This window comes from Mixophyes fleayi, chromosome 5 (assembly GCF_038048845.1).
Source record: "Mixophyes fleayi isolate aMixFle1 chromosome 5, aMixFle1.hap1, whole genome shotgun sequence".
NCBI classification, from domain to species: Eukaryota; Metazoa; Chordata; class Amphibia; order Anura; family Limnodynastidae; genus Mixophyes; species Mixophyes fleayi.
Window position 1 is genome coordinate 269,628,667 of NC_134406.1, and position 23,510 is coordinate 269,652,176.

The following is a 23,510-nucleotide window of genomic DNA, read 5'->3' on the forward strand; positions in this document are numbered from 1 at the left end:
TATAACACTTAATATCACCCTAAAGATAAAACTGGACCTTGCAATGCAGTGCTGTTCTGCACAGGGATTTTTTTTATCTGACAACGAAGCTAAGAAATAATTAAGATTTTCTCCTGCATCTCTCTCTTTCACCTTTGAGGTCAGAGAAGACATCAATCTCTGAGGTCTCTGCAATGAGGTCACATGATGTTGCCAGGAGTAACACAGCATCAATGGCACATCCATAGGAGACAGGGCAGTGTAAACATCACACTGCAGTGCTACACTGCTCCAGGATTAATACAGCAGAAAGCATGATGTCCCTTCTCCGGAGTTGAATGACTCAGTTTGATTTAAGAGCGTAATTTAAATAAGCTCAGCCCTTACACACCCTAATTGGTCAAGTGCAATATATGAATATTTATAAGAAGTGGTGCATAGAGGTGATTGGCTAAAATGTCTATTTTTTCCCCCCTTCACTGTAGGGTGGTCTCCTCCTCTCACTAGAACCTGCTATGTTTGTTGTGCTTTGTCTAGTGATAAAGACCAGGGACCAGCAAATCCCTGAGAAGACACAATTCACACAGAATCAGCTATCTGAGTCTGGATATTGTATGATCATCTTTCCCATGGATTTCTATCCTCTGCCCTCTGATGATGCAAAGTTATGGATGTCATCTGCTAACGTGTAAGGGAATTCATTCATTGCAGGAGGCTGTGTAACGTTCTGGAGCTCGAGTCTGTATTCAGATCACATACTTCTGCCACTATACTCTGACTGAGAGCAAGGAAATTACTGATACAGGGGCTTTGATTAGGGCAGATGCTGTTGCAAGACAGTCTCCTCATCCAATGCCTCCATCAGCACTAAACTTCAATGTGTTGGGTCTCTTCTGCTTTGGGATTGAACATCTTGACGGCTCCTGTGTGAGACACTCTTAGCTGCATTTGGTAAGTCAGCGAACCTAGCATCTCGTCGCCAGTGCTATGCAGTCTTTATTCAGTATACACGTTATTGCAGTGTTGCCATCAGCTTGCAGGGGCTTCTAGGCACAAATGAGAACATGCAATGCAATAGTTGCGGTGGTGTTTCTGTAAAATGTACAATTTCTAAATATGTATCTAATTATTATTCCAGATTCTATCTATTTCCCCTGCAGACACTGTAGTCTTAGTAAAAACATGTTCTGATCACTGCTTGACATACTTCCATATCAACGATGTTACAATGTTGCATCTGTTTTAGTTACAATGTATCTTTAAAAATCAATGTGCTGAATTAAAACTGTTACATTGATATGCTTAGGTGGATATTGTTTGATATCCTTTAAAAGTAGGAAAGAACAGAAGCCCCAGATTCCACTGCACTGTTTTGCTATAGTACCACAATTATTGATGGGGATCACGTATGAGCTAATGCAATATGTCCGTTGGATAAGATCAAATTGCTGATTTGTTTCTAATAAATGTCTCCTTCACACTTTCATATGTCTGTATATTAATATATATTATAAATGTTTAAACAACAAATGGAAACTAGCAACACTTTGTGCTCATCTGAAACAGATTTGATCATTTTAGAGCTATTAGCCCCCCTGTAAAACACCCCATTCATCTGTAATTTATAAAACAAAAACACACAAATTGTTTTCAAAGTAATATTTTATGTGGATTTTAAAAGGTTTCCAGAAAAGGCAGATTAAAGCTTAATGAAAAGTGCCCATTGTTATTGCTTCACAATATTGTGTAATATAGACAGACATAATGAGCTTATGACTACTAAGTGTACACACTGACAGAGTTTGATTTTTCATGAAATGGTACTTGTCATGTCAAATGTGTTTGGTCTGATGGGATAAGATGATGTAATTACACAGAATTCATCCTATACATTAAGCCTGTAGGAGATCCTACTGCAATGTCACAGAGAGCTAATAGCCATATGGAGTGTACAGATCCTAGGTGGCTCTCAATGTATTAAATGACTGTTATTATTACAACATATTCAGATGGCAAATATACCAAACCCTGGTGGTCTGATGAACAGGTTCAATATATAATGTAGTAATGTAGTAACCCCCCCCCCCCCCTCCTCCCCCTATCCAATGAATTAGGTTGTGATTTTTTTATATTTTCTCCTTGACCTTGTCTTGATGGGAACCCTTATAGCCCAATGCATACGGGCGATGCCATCTCACTTTGTGTCATTTAATTTATAGGGCACTGTGTTACCGAAACAAATGGCAGTTTACAATAATGACGCTCCGTTAACTTTATAACATGTTGGTGTCCCGCCACCGAGATCTTGTTTCAAGGGAAGATAGCCCAATTTTATACACATGTTTTTTATGGTTTATTTTCCTATAATGTTTGCATACAACATATGGAGAGAGAAGTTATCTTTCACAGAGTCTCTCATTTTTTGATTCTGTGTTTGAATCCTTTAATATGAGTGCGAGCTGCCACATTAACTGTGGTGGCGGGATGTAAGTGTGTATCATGCATAGACTTTAATAGCACAATTGTACTCTCCAGCCACAGTAAAAGCCAGGCTCAGGCTGGTCTTCCCAAGACTGGTGCCTCCTGGGGAAGGGGAGGCTAAAGAACAGCCCCCCCCCCCCTCCCAACTCTACTTCAAGACTGAGTTGTGGCTCTTGCTGACCCCCTGTGTGCGGTCTGGGGAATCAAGATTAGGATGCCTGAATGGCCACGGCAGTGGTCCCAGTATCATCAAGAGGGGTCTTTATCCAATATGGTCCTTGGGATCCGTAAGACCCATACACAGTATAACAAAAAAAATAAAAAAACACAATTTAGTAATATATAATCCAGATGGTATACCACCCAGGAAAAAAAAGAAAAATATTCTTATAGAAATTCTAAATTATTAAAGACAGGACTCACCGAGATTGGGGGAAGAAAGGTCACCCTAAGCACCCACACGCACTCCTGGTGCATTACAAGCAACACCCCCCACTTCTTACCTTGGCGAACGCTGAATGAGTGACATATCAGTGCTCAATCAGTGTTTTAGACACCCCCTAAAGCATTGTGTCCTAGACTATCACTTAGGATTTCCTATTGGAACTGCTGGCCCCAAATCCCCTTCATCAGCTAACATGGGAATTACCAATTTTTTAAACATTATGTATTTATTTATTTTGTGGTAAATAGTGCTGGGTCTGTTAAGCCATCACAAGCCCTAAGGACTGCGAGAACAGAGAGGGGCTGGTTGTGATATCTCTGCGGGACCGTCCCCCATAGGAAATACTGGTAGAGTAGCAGTGTCCAGCGAGAGATTACAAATGGTCACCGCTAATTTGTAAGCGGGGGTGTGTTTGCCCAAATCTCCACCGTGTGTTACTTATTTGACAAATTTTTGCCAAATAGTGGGCTAAATTCGTCTGAATTTCAGAATTTCCTGAAATCGATCTGCTCGTCCCTTCTCAGTCTTCATAGTCCGATGTCTAATATGTACAGTGAGCGATGAGGAAACATTATGCCCACATGGATCACTTCTGCCTCACAGCACTGGGGTCATGGGTTCGATTCTTGACCACGGCCTTATCTGTAAGGAGTTTGCATGTTCTCCCCGTGTTTGCGTGGGTTTCCTCCGGGTGCTCCGATTTCCTCCCACACTCCAAAAATATACTGGAAGGTTAATTGGCTGCTATTAAATTGCCCTTAGCCTCTGTCTGTGTGTGTGTTAGGGGATTTAGATTGTAAGCTCCAATGGGGCAGGGGCTGATGTGAGTGAGTTCTCTGTACAGTGCTGCGGAATTAGTGGCACTATATAATTAGCTTATGATGATGATGATGATGGAGAAGCATAGAGACGAGGATTAATAAGTATGCAATGCTTAAGGGACATTTATTAGCGATATTTTTTGATGAGGCAGTAGGGGTGCTTAATGGACCTATCAACTACTACATGCAATGGCCAATTTTGTTGGCTGAACAATGCAATAACTAACTTTGGAGCAGCACTGTGGCTCAGTGGTTAGCACTTCTGCCTCACAGCACTGGGATCATGAGTTCGATTCCTAACCATGGTCTTATCTGTGTGGAGTTTATATGTTCACCCCGTGTTTGCGTGGGTTTCCTCCTGGTGCTCCTGTTTCCTCCCACACTCCAAAACGTAGGTTAATTGGCTGCTAATAAATTGACCTTAGTCTCTCTCAGTTTGTATGTGTGTGTGTGTGAGTGTGTTAGGGAATGTAGACTGTAAGCTCCAATGGGGCAGGGACTGATGTGAGTGAGTTCTCTGTACAGCGCTGCAGAATTGGTAGCGCTATATAAATAAGTGATGATGATATTAACTCGTTGTCACTGGTTCCTAGTGAATTGGTAGAGTAAGTATTGGTTTATCCTAAAAACTTGGTTTGTATAAAATAGAAATCCTTGTGTGGTCTATACATGAACATTAAGGAAATACAAGGAGTAAGTTTGCTCTTGGACCTTCGATGTTGGAGTGCAAATTGGTTTATTATTTTGCACATAAGTTAAGTACTGGCTGTTTTTTCATGTAAAACACAAATACTTTAGATAGCTTTATTTTTACATTGAAATTAAAAGTCGATCTAGGACATGCGCTACTCCAAATATAAATCTGCCATCACATTTAAATTTATGCCCCCTTCTATCATGGTTTTGCCAAGGTGCAAAGTTACTATTTTTTTTCCTTTACTTTCCTTAATGAATCAAGCCTAAACTATTTTTAATAAAAACATTATTTTAGGGAGAAATGATGAGGACTTGTAAATAATGACAGGTTTGGAAGGGTCTACATAGGAAACAGGAAAGTGATGATTCATTGAACAAAGGGGATGTTTGAAAAGTTTAGAAGTCTATAGAATAAACTGAATTCAATGATTTGTGTCTCCTCAAATCTTGTCCAGTGTATTTACATGAGACATCCCTTCAATGAAAGCAGCTGAATATTGAAGTTACTTGTTTAATGTGAAAAATTCAGTGTTCTCTATCTATACATCATTTTCACACTTTAAACGTGTTGTTTTTGAAAATGTTTTTATGAAAGCAAAATTGTGACTATATTTACTGCAATATATTGTAAAACAGAGGGAAGAGTTGCTTACTTTTTTAAAAATAAGAAATAATATTCCAAACATTAGTAATATTTTATTGCAATAAAACTATCAGTGCCACAGTTCAGAATTCTCTGGAAGTTAATATACACTCTTTAGATCATACTTCCCAACTTTTGAACCCGGAGGGGAGGTCTCCAGTTGCCTCACTGTAGCCCTGCCCCAGAGCTATGATTCGCAGAATTGAAATATGGGGGTGTGGCTTAAGAACGCAGATCATGTCATTAAGCCCCACCTCCGCACTGGATCTGAGAGAGTACCCACTTTTAATGTCTTACAAGTCTTTGCCCACGGTGCACTCGCCAACGCCAGATAGCTTGTGAACTACCCAAAAAGTGGATCAAGTAGGGGGATCAATAATATGTGGGCTGATCCTGCCACCTGGCTCAAGTGTTGATAGACAGGATCAATATACAATTTGACAAGACAAGTTGACCAAATTGGACAAGATCTGACCCTAAAGGTGTTGAGACCAAACGACCAGATCACTGGTCGGTATGGTTAGACGATTACTACACACAAATCGCGACAGAAGAAATATACCAGCCCCGTTCACGAACAATAAGACTCTCTACTGGTCTACAAACTTTCAAGCGTTCTCTGAAAACCCACCTCTTCAGACAAGCTTATAATATTCCTCAACCACCCTCTTAACCTCACTACATTACCCTATTATCACCCGTTACACAACTTCACACAAGACAACTACCCCTTGACCAACATTGTTGTGTGACACCTCATGTGTCAAACTCCCATTGTCCCATAGACTGTAAGCTTGCGAGCAGGGCCTTCTCCCCTCTTTGTCTGTTTTACCCAGTTTGTTTATTACTTTACTGTGTTTATCCCCAATTGTGTACAGAATATGTTGGCGCTATATAAATAAATTTTGGATTAAATACAGTGAGAACCCAGTTATCAGTCTAGGGCCAAATTACATAATACCTACAGGTAAGTGTGTTCCATTTAATATTCAGGCTCTTCCGGAGCGCTAGACACGCCCCCAAGGATGTGAACACACCCATTAATATGTGGACATATCCGCCCTTCAGAGGAGGTGTGGACATGTCCCCAGTTAGAAATTTTAAACCAAGTATGTCAGAGTACTAACGAGCCCTAAAACTGAGCGGAGAAAAGGAATAAAATTAGAAAAATGTTTCGTTATTTTTCTTGAAAGCCTGGAACAAACATCCAGAACATAGATTAGGAAAAATAGCGATAAAAGGATTAAACATGATTGGGACAAATGTAGGAGAAAAACAACATGGGCGAAAGCAATAAGCTAATTGGTCTTCAGCTCTAGTCAACATACAATATGTCGTATACATTTTGTCTCTGGATAACGTCATTTGTCTAATGTGCCTTATCCGTTGGTTTCTGTTGCTAGAATTAAAGATATATAATATTTATACATTGTATTCAGAAATAATTTACTTTAAGTGAGCTCTATAGAGCTACTGTTCTTCAGTGTGAATAGTGTTATAAAGACAAAGCAGTTATGTTTAAACAACACCATCGCTCGCTGATAAATCTGGATAATTAAACTCACACGGTCTGGCAAATGTGTGAGTTTAAACTATACATTAACAGTTTTATAATAAGCATACTTATATTTTCTGTCACTTCTATAAACAGCATGGCGCCTGTTTACATATACACGCTTAGGTTAAATAAATATATATATATATATATATATATATATATATTGTTGGTGTGTAGAGAATTATAGCAATTTAAACTGGTCTGACAAGGAGGTAAAGCTGGGTACACACTACAGAAAATTACTGCAGATGCGATTTCCGTAAAGATTTTACCAACGACTGAAAGTCCCAATGACCATGGCGATTCCTGTGTACACACCTACACAATTTACATTCAGATCTGTGATCTTCATCTCTCATAACCATCTGCTAAAAAAAAGATCCTGACTCTGTACACTGTACATATATCTGCCTACACGGCTGGTCGTGACTGTGTACACACTGCCACATTTGCCCGACATCGTTCCATCATTGATCATGAATTTTAGGAAGTTTAGAGAGAAAAATCAATGGATACGTTGTGTTTTGGTACAATAAAACATGAATGTGGCAGTATACACTAGTGCAATATGTGACCAAACGGACGTTTATAGTGTGATCCGCGATAATTGCATGAAATTTGCTGTAGTGTGTACCCAGCTTAAATGATTGTGTTGTAGACTGCCCAGTAGTAGAAGCCGTATGGTGTCTAGATTACGCGGGATCAGAACATGATCAAAAAGGACCAATAAATAGAATAACTGTGCACTGACTGCACCACTTATTACAGAGATTGAAAATCTGAAAATCTGTTATAGCCGTAATATTTCTTTGTTGAAACATCGCTCAGCTGTCCGGCGATACAGGGCGGGAGTGATGAGGCTTCACTTACCTCTATGCTGGGCCAATCTCGAGGCATATGCGCGGGCGTGACGCAACTGGACGGCGCAAACATGCGCAATGGAACTGAAAACCTTTTTGCTTTTAGTCCCACTTAGTGGGAAAAAAACAATAGAAAAAAAATATTCTAAAATATTTACCTTTGAAAAAAATACTTTATTTAAATAATAAAGCATTTTTTTTTGTTTCGTTATCTTTTGCTAACACCGTCTTGCGATGGAGATAGGGAAAAGAAGATTTTGGAGGTCGGGGTCATTGTTAAATAGATTTCCCTATGCAAAGTTGGCAAATCTCTGTGTTGCAATAAGTGTCCGGTGTGTTGCCTACATTTTTATATCATGACTTGGTATCTGTCATTCTATAATAAACAGACAAGCTGAGTTCAGGATCCAACTTCATGTTTAGTGTTGGGGACTGTAAAATGTTTTCTATACCTTTGTGGGTTGATACACCGCATAATGTTTTCCTTCGGCCCTCTGAAGGGACTGTACACTGAGCAGACTGGCCCAAAAAAAAAAATGGACCATTCATTTAATAATACACAGAGACATTAATGCGTCTCTTCTCCGGAATACATGTAGCTTGGGTAATCTTTCCTCTTAATTAAACTCTTACATACACCTCTACTAATTTAGTTGCCATTCCCTGCATTTACTTCATATTCAAGCTAAAGTCTCGTCATTCCTTTATAAACTGACAGCAACCTGCACCTTACTGCTCAGTCTCTTTTAATACTTCATTACAACTTGCTGGCTCCAGGTGTTGCAGATTGGCCATTGCATGCCGATGCTAAGTCTGTAATCTAGAATTAGACCTAGATCTTTTCTCATGAACCCAACAATGTCCCACATAAAGTTGTACATGTTTTTCTTCAGTTAAATATGTTGATATGAATAAAACACTATAAGTGCAGTATCAAACATCAGTGTTGTATATACTTTCCGCAAGGTTTATTTTATTAAAATGTTGTACCTCTATTCCTGGAAGTTCCTTATCTACCTTTGTACAGCAGTTTCCAGACTTCCTGAACAGGCTGAGGGATTCCTCTCATGCTTGTAATTTGTTTTAGAAAGAGGAGGAGAAGCTCCAAGAGAATTCAGCCCTATTGGGCCATCTGAGGCCCTCTGCCCCTCTTCCTAGTAGAGCCTACATGACTAGACACCTTACTCCTCTGTCAGCCATTACAGTAGGAAGACAATGGTGCAAACTTGGCAAATTTTTGAACTTACCCTGGAGGAGAGACTCAAAGACAAGTACAGCGGTGGAGAAACATGACAACGCGTTTTGCATCATATCGACCACGCCGTGCAACCATATGAATATAACTATATGTTTTACATAATCCCCTTTTTCCCACACTAGCGCAAAAGTGGAGGTCCCATTCCTGGGAACTGTGACCCTGTACTAAATGTCCTGTAATAACTATTATCAGGAACGTGTGCTAGAATCAAGTTTAATTATTTGTGTCATCACTGTCCACCCCCACAATGCAATGAGTGATTTGCATCAAAACAAGTCATCAAGGCTTTGGCCACTTCCGAAAAAATTCTGAAGTGTGGCCTACTTTTCCGGGAGTCCGAAAACACTCCACAAAATTCCCGTCTCCTGTATATTCCAGGAGAGTAGATAAGTTTGGTGTAGGGCCAGATATCACCATGCGCTTTCTTCAGCTTTCACTACGTGACTGTTGCTTTGATGGACAGAGAGCATGGATCTGATACATGTGTTAGGAATGTGTGTTAAGCCTTTGCCATTGTTTTGTATCTGGCTGCGGTACCTCTATGTCACCAGAGGTGCTGCTATTCTACCATGGACATTTTCCGACCACTGGTAGGAGTTAATCTTCTGCTCCGTCTTAATTACCATACCTGTGTCTCTGAGTATGTATGCCTGTTTCTCCCCATTCGCCTTGCTGGTCATTATTTGTTTTTGCTTTGGACTACCTGCATTGCTTCATTCTGTTTTTGTTATATCCCTGCTCTCGCCTGTACCTGCTGTTCAGTAACCAATTACTACTCATCTGTACTCAGTCACCAGGAGGTTAACCTGAAATCTGTCTTATGCTTGGATATACTGCAATTTTACAGTTCCTGTGAATTCCTGGCCCTCGCTGATAATCTTTGTTCAGCTAAGTTACCGGTACCTGCTGTGTTGTTTTCATTACCATTTACTTATTATCCTGCCACACCCGGATGTTTGTTTACTTACCAAGCCTCCTTTGGTCTGTGTTTACCTTGCATTACATGGGATCTGTTCTTCCTGCAATAAGTAGTTTTATGTTTTCATCTTAGTTCTGGCTTCAAGGCTGTCATTGCAAGGATCTAGTTTTGGAACAGCATCGTAAAAACAGAGGATATATTCCTTCTCTTCTCCTCTATGTTCGAAAGGATTTTAAGTAAAAAAGTTACTCCACTTCCACTGTCAGTCACTGCCCTCCTCACATAATGAATTAGAAGCGAAACGCGTTGTGTTTGTCTCCTCAATCACTGATTGACCAGTTCTGTGACTGCCTACATAGAGGACTGGAGTGGGAAGGAAAGTAAGTACAATAAGTGGTTTTCCTCTTTTATGATACAACCCCTTTAATATGAATTATAGTGAGTGATTTCAAAATCCCCTGTAACCTTAATCTCAGGTGTTACGGTGGCCAGTGACCCAGTTAAGAACTGTGTTTTCAGTCTTCTACAGGTCAGGAAGTGTTGGTATTTTTTGTATATATTCCATATATTGTACCTTTGTTTATTTACATTTATCTGTAAAACAGAGGTACATTTTCCTGCAGGAAATGATTATATTAACACATAAGCTTGTATAACCTATAGCCTCTTATATCTTTCATAGCATTAATTTTCTAATTATTAATTTGCTGACCTCTGCTGCAGAACATTGCCCTCTCGCTACCATACGACAGGTAATTATTCATAAATTCAAAAGTGGAGATCAATCTCCAGGGATTATGTACTAACTGTCCTGTAATTACTAGAAGTGTCTGCTAAAAGAAATCGTGTTTAGATATAAGAGGACCCAAAAAGAAAGGACAGATTGTTGCTGATTGGGTGGTCGTAGCACTCATCCAATCAGTTGGTGGCAGTACTCTGGTTCAGACCCCACAGAAATTATTAGGAGTTCTTCCAGCATAGGTCCATGCTAGATCCCCACAAGGTCTTCCAGCGAAGGTCTCCACTAGGAGTAAGTACAGGACTTGAGAATACAGTAGGGGATCGGTCTATGCAAAACAAAGAGGTGTAAACCCCCCCTTTAGGTAAAAAGGATTTCTGAAAAGTTAAAATCTACACTCACCCTCACTTCTCACACCTGCAAGCAGAGACGTAACAATATAGGATGGGTTGGCTACAGGGCCTGGGGGTGAGGAGGTCACCCCCCCTCAGAGGTCCTTACCATTACACAATTTTACACAAGACAACAACCCTCTGACCAACATTGTTGTGTAACGGAATCATTTAGCTTGCGAATCACTTTTACCTTTGCAGTCTGGCTGGACCGAAATGCAAATTGTAGACTTAACCTCATGTATCAAACTCCTATTGTCCCATAGATTGTAAGCTTGCGAGCAGGGCCTTCTTAGCTCTTTGCCTGTTTTACCCAGTTTGTTTCTTACTGTATTTGTCCCCAATTGTAAAGCGCTACGGAATATGTTGGTGCTATATAAATAAATGATGATGATGACGATGATGATGATAAGCAGAAGAGAATGGCACAGCCAACCCTCAACTCAAATATTGCTATAGAGCAATCACTTATATTGATAATAATTGGACAGTACGATGACACAGTGGTAGTACAACTACCTTCTGGTGCTGGGGTCATTGGTTTGATTCTGACCGGTTCCCAATAGACTAAATGTTAGATAGTGAAGGGGAGCAGCATCCCCCAACAGCACAACATAGTGATATGTCACACTGATAATAACATATTGTGGTGTCAAAAACACCTTTATGTGATCATCTTGTTTATTACTCTTTTACTGTTCCCACTTTCACCACTCACCATCAAGCACCATCATTTTTGTGAAAAAAAAAAGCAAAAAACGGAGACAGTGAAAGATGAGAAAAATTTTAGAGATGTTTCCCACGGTTGTTCCCTGTTGAGTTCCGGTGATATAATTGTTCAATTTCCGCCTTCTCTATTGTATTTGTATATTTGCATTTCACGGAATTTATACTGTTGTCCTTGAATATAGCTGAGTGTGACTATGGTCAATTCATTCTGCTGTATAGGACAGGGGTAACATTTAAGGCAAAAAAAAATGTTTCACCCAAATGTTTTGTGAAGCAGTTTAAAACCTTTTGTGTATCTCTAGTGTAATGCATCGCTCAGAATCTGCAATGATCTGTGAGAAAATGATCATTGTAACACACTGTTTAGTTATTCATAAACAATGTATGCATTTTCAATTTCTTTAATGTTGTTAGAAAAATATAGTATAAAAAAAAAGAAAGAAAGAAAAGAAAAATAGGGACACCAAAAAAATAACCATACCAAACCAAAACCTAATCAATATTTAGTTTATTAGTCAGGAAAACACAAAAAGTTTGCAAAGGGCTTCATGGGGACTCACTGTAAGTAATGTGAATGCTGACCCACATGTATAATAATGATGGTTTTCTTAATTTGCATCAAGAACCGTCAACTCAACTTACCAGTTAAAACACGTAGACGTCAGGGAGTAGCTTGTAGAAGACATGGTGATGGGTATCAATTTTAAACCCTACAAGGTATTATGATGATTATATGATATGATTATATTATGATATGATTATATTATATGATAATATGATGATTATGAGCTGATTGATGATTAAGGAAACTTACAATGGTGATTCTTCGGATCAATATGGTATACAGATGTTAACGCTGGACAGCAAGTCGGGAAAATAAATAAAGTCATAACAATTAAAACCTGGACTAGTGATCGGAACCTAACCAGACTCCATCTGGTTTATTGTTGAGCAATAGAAGATATCTGACAACCCCCTTCCCCAATGCAGGACTCAGGATGGCTGTTCAGCACCGAAGCACCAGACTACAGATATTTAAAATTCTGTAAAACTATTTCCCAAATCGGTTTGTTGAATATGATCTAACGTTCAAAAGTTTTACGGAAATTTTTGACCTTTAGATAAATTCAAAAATCGAGCTTGAGCAAGCCGATCTCAAACGCAAACCATAAATGCAAATGGCCAACCTCAAGCCCAAATGGTAAACAGAACTGGCGTGCCTCACACGCGACTGGGTAAATTTGAATAGTAAAATTGAACCGGCATATAGATTGTTCTGTGAACATGTTCATGACCCTCGAACCAATGAAATTCAATAAAATTTCGAACAGGTTTGAAAATTGTTAAGCTCTTCTTCACACCAGTAGGTAAGGGGGTTTATGTCCCATCACAATTTGAAGTGGGGTGGAGCTAGGTAGAAAGTAAAGTGGAGCCTCTTTTCTAGATACAAAACAGTGCCATCATAGAACCCTTGGCTGGCACGATGTAACCGATGTAAGAGTAGTCTTGTTTTAACAAGCATAAAGTGAATTTCAAAACATTTACTGTATAATAAATTGTTATCACTATACAGTGCCTTTAAATCAGTATTATTACCAAGCTTTATATTGTATCAAATGTCATCTATTAAAAAAATAAACAAAGCTTTATGAATGTAAAGTAAACAAATGAATGACTGATTATTACCAAATGAAAAAAGAGTGATTTTTTTTTTGCCATTATAAGTAAACTTATAATGTTTTTAATTTTCTTGGCAAATATTGGCATTTTAATTATTTTATTAAAAATGTCTACAATTTTAATAGACTACAATGGTTTTATCGCTTAAGCAAAATGATCTTCTATCTCCACAAACAAATAATAATATGCTAGAAAAACAATATTAAAGTGAATATAGAATATTGAAACTACTGTATTATCCGTTTGATGTTTGAAAGGGAAATTACCTACAATTTGTATGGAGAAAAAGTAATTTTCCCTTGAGTATTTCTCGAGGCAGCTATTTATTCCAAGAAATAAGCCTATATAATTTCTCTTTATAGTAAACAGGAAAATCACATTACAATTAATGAAAAGTCATTATAGAGGACAAGGGTCATAATATAGCTCTTTGAAGACATGTTCTAAAAAAAAAATCACTAAGGTTGCAAATTAAACAATCACTAATTGTAATGCAATAATATATATATAAATGTATTTGTGCTTTTTCAATTATATTTTCTGAAGAAATACTAAAATATAAATGGCTAGGAAATAAGGAACAATAATTATCATGCCACTACTAATAATATAATATAATAGCCTCAAAGTAATAATAATAATATTTAATAATAGTAATAATAATAACAACAATAATAATAAATAATAATTATTATTATTATTATTATTTTCATTATTTCATTTTTTAGAATATCAAACATCAAAAATTGTAACTTGGTAGAGAACAGGCACTTAATGTATATTTACATAAATGCCATGTTTTCTTTTCTTATAAAAATCAATCTATGCTTTAGATTTAGTAACTATTTATTTGATATAATTACCAAATCCCTATGATCATGATAAATAAAAAAAAAACAGGATATTTATGAATGCAAATTGATAATTCCACAAACACTGGCCAGGTCACTGTCTGCATTTCTTTATTTTAAGAATTACACCGTTGTTTTTTGTTTTTTTTGTTTGTTTTTGCGGCAATCAACTTTTATTTTACTAATAGTAATTGAAGGAAAACAACTTCATCAACTGAAAGGCTACGAAAAAATGTCACCTGCTGAATTGCATCTACCACAAGTGAACTATGCCAGTTTATGTTATTCTTTTGACGGGCTTTGAGAAAATGTAGGTGGTATTGTCTCATATCTCACTATTATTATTATTATTATTATTATTATTATTATTCATTTGTAAAGTGTCACAGTGTTGCACAACATCTTTTTGCTGGCTCTCTCTCATACTTTTGTTCTTTCCGGACCCGACTATGCCTTCAAATGACATCACATACCACCACCAATGACATCATGGATATCTCTTGTCATGAGGTTATGCCCACAAGCTTATTATGCAGCAAGGATGACGTGTTATAATGTATCTTGTTGACCTGGCATTTAAGGATTGAGAGTATTAATTGTCATCTATACACAGTGGAAGCAGCAATATTGTGGGCTGAATCTATGTTCATTGATAACAAGAGCCTCATCACTGTTAGTCAGACCTCATGGACTCTTACGATATCTCAGAGATGCTACTGGTTCCTAATGTATCTCTAAGCTACATTCTAAAGAAATGAGATTGGCAAATTGATTTGGCAAATTCTGAAGTTTTGCCAAATTTCAGAGATTCGATGGCAAGTAGTTAATTTGAAAATCGCTCTTGTTTCACCCAGAATTCAGCAAATAAATAGCACTGACTGTAGCATTGAGCAACACAAAGCTGCGGTCACAGGACCGGCACTGTTTAAAGTAAATCAAATAAATTATTAATAAAAGTAGGCAGGAAGTCCTCAATCAGTCCCAGCACTAGGCAGCCTGGCCTGGTTTCCACTGTACCAGGGAGACCAAAAGGTTAAGATTCCCGTGCTATGGTAAAAATCATTACCAGGAAGGTCAGCACAGGGGCTGTGCCTCAATGTGAGCACAAAAGTCAGCACGCCCCCTTTCCAGAGGGTATCTAGTTCTACACTTTTCATCCTGACTCCTCTGGGCTGTCGAAGATGGGATAATAAATAAGATTGGGACTCCTGGGGGGAGGGGGCAATTTTGCCGTCCCAGTGGTCCTGGTATTATGGACAACGGTTCCTAAGACCCTTGCCCAAAAGAGTAAAATAAAACGAATTCACAACTTAAGTAAAACTTTGAATAGAAGACTTGCCAAACCATCATTCCTTGTTAGTCTATAACTATAAAAGTACATATAAAAAAAGTCTTATGAACACAATAGCACTGACGACCGCAAAATGACCAAAGCCTGGATTCCCTTGGACTCCAATTGACTGGAAGCCAATCACAAGCATTTGCCCATGATGGCCCCCTGTGATTGGCTGATGGAAAGTGGAGTGCCAGCTTTGATCGCTTCACACTGGCCGGACGTAGTGTGTGGGTGGGTTGTTTTTTAATGGGGATTTTTTTTTTTGTATATGATGGATCCAGAAGTAAATATTGAATCATCTATTCAGTTAAAGTTTATTTTAAAATTGGGTAAAATGTAATCTTCTGTTTTAATGGGTAGGGGTCTTAAGGACAGCCCAGGGACCCCCATTCCTTTTTATGACCCCATGCCTTGTTACAGGTTAATCCACCCCAGGCTGTTTTGAGTCGGAGCTGGTTTAATATTCGGGTAGGGGGGTAAGCTATCTTTTTAAATTATTTTTATTTTGCACAAATCCACCCCTCTGAAATCATAACCATCTGTGAGTTCAGGATGGGATATTTTTCTTTTTTTTCCCCCCAAAATTTTGAATAAAAAATAAAATTTGCTACGATTCATAAATTTTGAGCCGGAATCCGGGCGAATTGCAACAATAATAGTTTTTGGGGTTTTATGCCACCCTACTAATAAATAATGGTTCAGTCCTCGCAATGACGGCTTTCACAGTGTGTCGAGGACAGGTGTTTTTTCCAGGTCTTTGTGGTATCTTGCTCATTTAGGATTTGTCTGGAACAACAATATGGTTTAAAATGACCGAAATATAAGAGAGATTTATGATGACCTTTATTAACCAGGTCACGTTTTTGTTTTTTCCATCTTGCCTTTCATATTTGCAGGTAAAAAAAAAATAAAAAAAATGTTTCTCGAGTGGCTCTACTAGATATTTGCTGGGTTGTTCCATAAAGTGCTGCCTGATAGAATAATGCAACAATGAAAGTGCTTTCATATAGCCTGAGTCACAATGAGACTATCCAGGGAAGAAAATTGAGCTGCAAAACGATTGCCAGGAAGCTCGTTCCATTATAAAACGTGTTCTGCTCTTTGCTTTTGTTCGAGCAAACCTGCTTTCAGCGAGCGCCTTCTCAACGTTTTATTTTCTCTCAACACGCTGCTCCGTATTTTTGCATGATGAGAAATTGCTTAGTTTCATACATATAAAAATAGAAAAACTGTAGCTGTACATATACTACGGTAAAGTATAAGGGTATTACAAGTCAATAAGGGTTATTTAATAAAATTTGCAATGTTCAGAGGTGCAGATCTTCACTAAAGTCACATCAAACAACTTGCTGTCATTTTTGTTGACATTTTTCAAAACATAAAGAAAACCTTAACACAAATAACAACTATCTATCTATGTTGAAGTCATGGCTTGTTTTGTACATAAAACCGTAAACCAATATGTACAGTAGTTGATTTGTAGACGACAAACACTCGGTGGAACAATGGAGAATTCGTTCTCCCTCCTTAGGGGTCCTTCAAACCTTGTTTCTCATTCATCATTTTCTTAGAAGCTACCGATGTGTGTTCTTGGAATTCCACTAATTGGCTTCCTATTTACAATAGCAAGTGCGCAGTATGAAGGGCCAGAATCAGTTTGCTCGCTAGTCCATAGATTATATACACATTGTGCTCAGAGCAAATGAATATGGGTTGTTTGAAAATGTTCTGTTTCACAGCTTAGCATAAAGGTTTGTATGTTGCAGGTTCACAAGATAAATTGCAATAGAACATTGGTAGTAATCACGTCTTACTGCTAGACTATGTCGATAAAATATTACTGTGTACTTGATGCACTGGAAGTAATTAATAATTGCAGGTGCTGCAGAAAAGTCAGAGATTTGGTTATGGCCACTTTCATCATCATCATCATCATCACCATTTATTTATATAGCGCCACTAATTCCACAGCGCTGTACAGAGAACTCACTGACATCCGTCCCTGCCCCATTGGAGTTTACAGTCTAAATTCCCTAACACACATACACACGCAGACTAGGGCCAATTTGTTAGCAGCCATTTAACCTACCAGTATGTTTTTGGAGTGTGGGAGGAAACCGGAGCACCCGGAGGAAACCCACGTAAACACGGGGAGAACATACAAACTCCACACTGATAAGGCCATGGTAGGGAATTGAACTGATGACCCAGTCAGTGGTGTGAGGCAGAAGTGCTAACCACTGAGCCACCGTGCTGCCCCCACTTTGCAAACCTATTAATGCGCTATGCACACCGCCATTGCTATCAGGACACAAGGTAAAAATCTCGGATGCAGAATCACAGCTTCGACAGAGATAAGGTCTGCACCTCAGTGTCCAGCCCACAGTACCCCTCCCGGTGGTATCCACTGCTGTGCTCCTCATATAGGTACTGCTGGATGGAGTGTGATACATGGATCAGTCACTATGTGTTTCTTGTGGCACAGAAACTGGAGTTGATACAGGAATTAAATGTTTCCTTCCTCTGTATTTCATTAGCCACTGGTGCACACGTCATGCAGCCTCTCTTACCTAGTCAACACATTTTTGCTGGGCTGTCCATATTCTTGGACCCTAAAAAGAATCTTGCCTATTGGAAAGAGTTGGTGGCTTCATTGGAATATGTTTGTGAGCTGATTGGGTTGTAATTTGGCCGGACATTGGGCAGTCTTATTTTGTCTCGATCTTGTTTTTTAAAATGTTGAGATTTATATGGTAACTGAGACTATAACAGAAGCGCAACATTGAAATGTCTGTGGAGGCTCGATAAATCCTGGTGGTAGTGTGGTCTCCAGGGAAAGAATGTGCAAGAATGCCCCTGGCTACCCATTCCCATCAAACGCCAAGGCACAGAGACATTTCTAAGCTTGGTCTCTTCTCCTGCCAACTTTTTAAAATCGACTTCATATTTGTACAATCATTAAATAACTTATTTGACTAAAGAATATAAAGGAACAACAGAGCTGTCTCTCACTCATGTGCCAGGTTTGTCAGTGCATTGTTTTACTTAAATTTCTCTTCCGGGTACTGTGCAAATGGCTTCTGATTAAAAGTCTGTGGTGAGACCAAAGAGTATGAATCCAGATTGTTCCTGCTTTGGAAAAACTTTAAGACCCTATGATGCACTTAAATGTCAGACCACCAAAATTGCTTTGTTACGACAACTTTGATGGATTTACATATCAGGGATGTTTATCCGCCTTGTTTTCATTTTCCAGCCAAAATGTCTCTTGGCCGATATATTTGCCACCTTTGGTCTCTATGTCCTAATGTTCAGAGTCCCCAAACCGCTCCGTTCCTTCGTATAATGCAGCTCTCCTCCGTAAGCCGTAGCAATGATGTGGTTGAGGATTTTGTTTCACACAAGAGGGGATGGTGCGCACTCCCAACCATGAAAATGATAAATCTCATTACCACGCTTACCTACAACAGCTTCAGCCTGACTTCTCCTCAGGGCCCTCTCACCAGGGGCCGCGTAAAACAACAGATATGAGACAAATATGGAGGAAAGTGTAATGCTTTTACCTTTTCCTCGCTCCAGCGCTGTCTTCCCCGTGCCACGATTGGCACTTGAAATTGAACTTGTCTGATCATCCGCTGCCTGATTTCCTGTGTACCTAATCCAAGCCTGTCTGACTTTCCTCTTTCTGATTTCCCATGTACCAGATCCTGGCCTGTCCGACTATTCTGCCTGACTACCCGTGTATGACCCCTTAGTCCCAAATGGACTTACCTTCTTACATGAATAAGGCTCATACACAGATAAATAGATTAGTCAAAGAGCAAAGCATTCAAAAGTGCTGCTAACAGGTGAATATACAGTAAGTGCAGCTGTTATTTGGGCTTTTCAACACTTATGTAGTAGTCAGTATTTCAGTTTGACTTTTAAGACCGGTGGTGACAGAATTTGAGGCAGACCAGCAGGGTTGGAGTTCCTGAGGTAAGGAGCGGTTAGAGAGAGTATAAGAGAGAGCAGCCAGAGAGGGTGGTGCAGAATCACAACAAATGATCTCAGCATATGACGATATAAGCAGTGATACAGTATGTAGGGAGGGACAATTGCATAAAGTAATATAATAACTAGAGGTTGTTCTAGCACTTAGTTGAAAGATATTATATTTGACATTAGGGGGCATATTTACTAAAGTGCGGGTTTGAAAAGGTAGAGATGTTGCCTATAGCAACCAATCAGATTCTAGCTTTTATTTATTTAGTGCATTCTACAAAATGACAGCTAGAATCTGATTGGTTGCTATAGGCAACATCTCCACTTTTTCAAACCCGCAGTTTAGTAAATCTAGCCCTAGGATATTTTATGTAACATGTTTTGTTTAATTAGGTTACAGATTACTTCACTGCGCTTATAATTAGCTCTATTTGTGTTTTATTGTGTGTACATATATTTACTTTTCCATGTACCAGTTTGCTTGTGTTGTCTCTATGCAGTTCCTCTATCCCAATTGTTGTCACTATGTCTGCAGACGCCCTGGGGAGTCTTCTCATAAAGCAGGGGTCAGGGAACTTTTTTACCTTTTACCCCAAAATATATTTAGATACCCCAACGTTACCCCCTTCATTTGAAAGGAGGGAAATCATATGTTATTAATTATTGGAATTCAAAATTTTATTGCATTTATTCAAAATTTCTTTGAAAGCTTCAACTTCAAAACTTCAGGTTTTGGAGAAATGATGTTGCTTCATTTTTGATACGTGAGCATCAATATTGGGGCATTTTGATGTCAGAGCAATTTGGATACAGTCTTCAGCGTCCAATCAATTTCTCTGCTTTGTTTTTATGTTCGTTAGAGTGGAAAATCCTTGTTCGCAAAGGTAGGTTGTTGCACAAGGCAGCAACTTTTTGACTGCCTCCTCATGTGCAATTTTGAATGCCTCCTCATGTGCAATGTTGATGCCTTTGCAGCTGTTGACATCCAAAAATATGACAGATCTGCTTTGTTTTCAAATGTAATACGTGCTTCATTATTGCATGGAAGCTCAAGAAGTGCCTCTGCCAACCTTTGAGGCTCTTCTGGTACAACAGCAATTTCACATTTAAAGGGGTCTACAATCCAACTGACAGCATGTGAATCTGCAGCATTACCCCAAGGAATTTAATTTTTACCCTATTTGGGGTCATTTACCCCTGTTCCCTGACCACTGTCATAAACTGTCGTCTTCATTTACTTTTCTTAAGTCTGTGCCAATTTTTCATAGTCTTTCCTTCTTCTTTTTTCCTTTGTTTATAAGAAACAGTTTTATTTTCTTCCATTGCATTATGTTGTCTTTTCCCAGATAACGGGTTTGTGTATTGATGGCGCTGCAGTTCTGGCTGGCTGCAGTAATTGCAGCATAATTTATATCGCATATCGCAGGGTCCTCTTACTTCTCTGTCTGTATTACCCAGTATTGTTTTATTACTGTGTTTATTCCCAATTGTAAAGCGGTACGGAATTTGCTGGCACTATATAAATAAATGATGATGATGATGATGATAATGATATCGCAAAACTATTCTCAGAAAAACATAGGGACAGATAGTAGGATGGTTATATTTAAACACCAGGGGGTATATTTACTAAACTGCAGGTTTGAAAAAGTGAAGATGTTGCCTATAGCAACCAATCAGATTCTAGTTATCATTTATTTAGTACATTCTACAAAATGACAGCTAGAATCTGATTGGTTGCTATAGGCAACAGCTGCGCTTTTTCAAACCTGCAGTTTAGCAAATATACCCCCAGGTCAGAAGTTTCATTCTGCCTCAGTAAAGTCACCGATATCTTGTGAAATTAAGGCTGCATTTTCATGAATATTGGGCTGGTCCACAAAAACCCCCAGAAACCAACAGAGCTTATTTATAAATTACAAGCCGCCCCCTGCACGGTGGACTCAACTCGTGCCTTGATTTCTGCCGAGACACATGGGTTTAAGGAGCAAGATCGCAGCGGGCAAGCAGCGGTTTGCACAGGCAGAGACAAGGGGGAAAATGTATCAAGCTGAGATTTTTCCAGCGGGTTTGAAAAGTGGAGATGTTGCCTATAGCAACCAATCAGATTCTAGCTGTCGTTTTGTAGAATGTACTAAATAAATAACTAGAATCTGATTGGTTTTTCAAACCCGCAGGAAAACTCTCAGCTTGATACATTTACCCCAAGGAGTTGGATGAAAACAAATATCCCTAGCAAAGTATAGAGGAGGCGCAGCGTTGCGCCTCGTTTTGCAGAAATTCGATTTTTGGAGTGAGATTATAGAAATGATAAATAGAGGGTGGAGAAGTTGCCTTTGTAGGGGTGTTCCTTTTTGGGAATTGCCATTTCCTTTCTGCATAAATCTTGTACTTACCACAAGCTCAGAGCTGGTGGTCTCCAGGTCTTGTCTTATACTTTGGATGGGACCTATTTTTCTCCTCCATGTTTCACTTCAGCAGAGAAGCGAATTATCAGGCATACTTCCAGAAATATAATAAAAAGCTTCAAACAAAAAAATTTGCCACATGTAATAAGTCGATCTAGATGTTTCCTTACTCTTGATTCGTTCAAGCCGGCATCTAAAGCATTTAGGAGTCACTCATCATCCCGGTGGTACCTAACGACTAAAACTCTGCGCTCTTGACGAATTGTGGTTTGTATTGTGAATAGAGGCTGAATTGAATAGCGCTTTTGACATATTACAAACGGCAATCTGTTGAAAAATTGGAGCTTCAAAATTCTACAGGAATCAATCTTGAGAGCCACCAAGGCATAGGCAAACCGAGGGGGGGGGGGGGAATTCCTAGTGCCTAGACACTCCCCTCCAAGCCTGGGGCACTGTATAATTGATGTGGCTGGACCCTGCCCCTGCTTCACACAGCTCTGCTTGAAAAGGGAGAGCTGCGTGCACCTAACAGTAGTGCACACAGCATTGCCCATGTATATTATGGCGATATGAAGAGTTGGAGAGCAGTCAAGCTCTGTCTAAAATTATAGCCACGCCCCATGCATGCTAGCCATGCCCACTGGCGGCGTGGTGTGGAAACCCCCCCTCTACAAATCCAGCGTTTGCCCCAACAAGGTGTTAGTTGCATGTTGAAGAGGAATAAAATGTCTGTAATCCACTGACTTCAAGAAATGTAGGAAAAGAAAAAAGTATAAAAGGCTAAAATATATATTGCTGATGTATAACTCATTCAGACTTTGTAAACTTTTATATCTATTAAACAATGTTTCTTGTAGAATGTGCTCTATCTATATTTCTATACCATTGTTATGTTGCATTTGACATTACTATACTTGTGTGTTCATTACATACTTACCTACTTTTTAAGACCTTCTCTCTGGGAGAACAGATAAGCATGGGATATTATAAGTGTACTCTCTTGATATATAAAGATGTGTGACATTTGAGAAAATGTAAAGGTTCAATAACCTGTGTTTGTCCTGGCTCTCTGATATTGATTATTGATTCTATACGCTGATTGGAATGTTAGGATTTTATAGTCAGTGATCCTTCCTTCATTTCACCCACAAGTCAGATTTAACATTTCCAATTAGTTCAATTTAATTTCTTCTTTTGACTTTTCTTCCTTTTTCTTCATATTGAAGAATATATTGGCATGAAACCATATGTTGTAAAAGTATAGAGTCTGCGATAATAAGAACTTGCATGAAGGTCACTTGTACCTTCTCGTACTCCTCGTCCTCTCTGCTGTTTGTGTCACCGTCGATCATTCCCCTTCACCACCCTTCACTCCCTAGGGCTTCACGAAACAGCTCTCTCCTGGTTTGCCTCCTTCCCCTCTGGCCACTCTTTTAGCGCGTCTGCTTCCGACTCTTTCTCCACCCGCCTCTTCCCCAATCTATTGGAGTCCCCCAAGGCTCTGTCCTCGGGCCTCTGTTCTTCGCTCTCTACACCACCTCTTTCTGTGAACTCAATCAATCATTTGGCCTCCAATACCACCTCTATGCCGATGACACACAAATCTAATTTTCCTCCCCTGATCTCTCTTCCGATTTTCTAAACCAGGTATGTAGCCGTCTCTCTGCTGTACCCGTGCTTTGGAACTCCCCACCTCTTCTCACTCGACTCTCCCCCAAACTTCAGTCCTTC

The 23,510-nt window shown here is 39.1% G+C and overlaps 1 protein-coding gene across 1 annotated transcript in view; it reads left to right on the plus strand.

Annotated features, from left to right (window-relative positions):
• Window positions 1–522: 522 nt before the first annotated feature.
• ADCYAP1R1 (ADCYAP receptor type I) overlaps window positions 523–23,510 on the plus strand; it is a 178,959-nt gene continuing 155,971 nt past the window's right edge. The window contains exon 1 of the mRNA XM_075214095.1: window positions 523–930. The gene's annotated coding sequence lies outside the window, so the exon portion shown is untranslated. The remainder of the gene's footprint in view (window positions 931–23,510) is intronic.